We start from the raw sequence: 2,743 nt of genomic DNA, 5'->3' as shown, positions 1-2,743 counted from the left end.
ACAGCATTTCCTCTGTGCCAATCATTCTAGTGATTTTGTTAATATCTACTCACTGGTGGCAATACTTACTCCACTTTCTAGTTAAGACCATGGAACCTAACAGAGGTTAGATGATTTTACTAATTTCATAACTAGTAAGTAGCAAATACAGGATTCAAGTTCAAAAAATGACCTTCAAATTTTATCTTACTATGTCCTGCGTTAAAATAAATCCCCAAATTTTTAAATTAATCACCAGGTCAATGATTTAATTGAGGGCAACAAGAAACTGGATGAAAACCAAAGTCCACAAAATGTTAAAATTTGCATTAACAAAAGTAATGAAAAACTTAGGCTATTTTTTTTCTAAAAATCATTGACATTTAGCAATAATAGAAGACAGTGTCTTATAGTTTTAAAAAAAATCACATGAATAGACTGTCTTTATCAAAGCTGTAAAGATGCTAGTCATTTCTTAAAACCTACAAAGAATAAAGATGCAATAATTGCTTCTGGCTTTTGTATCAATTAAGTACCATTTATTATAAACCTGCTCATAACTTTAATTTAATTAACCCTTATCCCATATGTAAATTAACTTGGCTTTAGGTGCTCAAAGAAAAATGACTTGGCTAGTGTTACTCTGGTGCCTTAGAGCTGAGATAGTCTGTAGGGAAAAATACGAGAGAACACAGAAGTAACCCCAAGGTGTCTGAGTGGTGAATGCTTAAGCGTCAACACAGATTCACATCCTAGTTCTCACATCTTCCATCAGTTCGGAGCAAACACTCCAGTAGCTGCTAGGAAACCAATGCATTTTGTGTGACCTGTTTCTTTCAAGATCTTTCAGTCTCTTGAGAAAGGCTGGGAAAATATTGAAGCAACATTTAAAATACAATGAGGTATACTTTCTGTGTAATCAAATCATCTTTTGTAAGATGGCATTAACCCAGATTTGATGATAGAATTACTTTCATACTACATTTCAATTATTTGATCATTTTATTCACAAAACTTGTAATTGGCTTAAACCTTTTATATAAACACAATAAAATTGTCACTTGATTAACCAAATATAAAAAATATTAATTTTATTATTTTAAACTCATTATTGATCTAAATTGCATAAAAAGAAATAATGCTTGTCAATATTTTTTACAACAAGAGGAGAGAGAAGAATTGAAATGCTGCAATTAATCAGAGAGCCAGTTGGAGAAAAAAAGGCGAAAAGTGACTTAAATGAAACTATGACGTTTGAGTTCAAACTTTGAGACATGTAGTCCATAACATGGAAGGAATACTTAACATTTAATACCTCTGTTTATAGCTGAGAATGAATAGTGGCAGGAATAGTGATACACACACACACATACAGAAACACAACAGAAATACCATAAGACGAACAAAATCTACAAGAAGCAATACATCACCAATATGTTTGAAGTAAAAAGTGTACATAGGTAAATACTCATACTATTTTAGGATTTCCTTCCTCAATTTATTCCTCAAACAAGATGGAGGGATGTTTTTCTACAGTCTCAAAATATACCATTTACTTATTTTGTTCAAAATAAATAGCTGTAAAAAGAACCTCATAGTAATCACTAATTCAGATGTCTTATGAAGGAGCATAAGTTTAATTAAACATATAGATATAATGAAAATATCTTACATGTCACTATGAACAACTTAAGCTTATAACATCATTAAGGGCATTTGATGCTATTATAATTAAAATTCTACAGATCATGCTCACGTTGGCAGCACATATACTAAAATTGGAACGATACAGAGAAGATTAGCATGGCCCCTGCACAAGGATGACACGCAAATTCGTGAAGTGTTCCATATTTTTTGAAGTAGTCTCAGGAGGTGGTTAAGAACTAACATTGTCTAACATTCAGTCACTCAATACAATGTTAACCCCATAATGTTGGAAACTGTTGTTGATGTTATGTTATGGCATTTAATTGGTTGGAATGATATTCTGCCAGCTATGTCAGACCAGAGTTGGTCTCCCCAAGAAACTGCTGAATTGAGCTGGACAATAAGATACTGGACTCTATGCATGGCACATGCTTGCAATGAAAGAAACAAGACAAGTTTTGAACTGTAATACTGAAATAAGGTGGAGCAATCCACCATGGGGGGAGGGCTCAGGGAAGGGATGCTGGATCCTCACAGCCTATGAAACATTGTTACAAAATGAAATGCAATAAAAAATATATGTAAAAAAATTCTACAGATCCTTTAACATTTAGGATTTCTGATATTGCAATAGTCCATATGCGTGTTACAGTGTATGTGTGATACAAGGATTAATAAAGAAGTCACTGCAGCCTCCACAATACTGAGCTGGATAGCAATCACCATGTTACAACCGCAGTCTAATTATGAAACTTGAATGCTTCATCAGCTTTCCTAGCAAAGCTCTTTGCTGCACCTGTGGTACTGGTTCCTTGAACACACATTTTAACTCAATGTATGTTGATTGTGATCTGACTTACACAATGCGTGATGTAAAAGGCTTTCTGATACAAACCCTCTGTCACTTTTGTAGGTTTTGAATTTTGTTTTTACTTGCACTCCTACTATTGTAACTCCGAAATAGAATTTCTATTTCTATTATTGTAATACTATCGTATTTTTACATATTATGTTTAAGATGTTTCCGTGAATTGATATTGCCACCTACTTCTAAAATACTGAAGACTTTACGCTGGGTTGACTGCATCTGTTACTAGGGGTTTGCCCTCAGAATAAC

The 2,743-nt window shown here is 33.5% G+C and overlaps 1 non-coding gene across 1 annotated transcript; it reads left to right on the top strand.

The window, feature by feature from the left end:
• The first annotated feature begins 1,727 nt into the window (after positions 1–1,727).
• On the top strand, positions 1,728–1,834 carry LOC118760095 (U6 spliceosomal RNA). The gene has a single exon (XR_004996571.2). It is a non-coding gene; the product is annotated as a U6 spliceosomal RNA (small nuclear RNA).
• The last annotated feature ends 909 nt before the right edge of the window (positions 1,835–2,743 follow it).

Source organism: Ochotona princeps, chromosome 11 (assembly GCF_030435755.1).
Source record: "Ochotona princeps isolate mOchPri1 chromosome 11, mOchPri1.hap1, whole genome shotgun sequence".
In the NCBI taxonomy this organism is placed as follows: domain Eukaryota; kingdom Metazoa; phylum Chordata; class Mammalia; order Lagomorpha; family Ochotonidae; genus Ochotona; species Ochotona princeps.
Note: the sequence above shows the minus strand (reverse complement) of the source record. Positions and strands in the feature narration are given on the sequence as shown.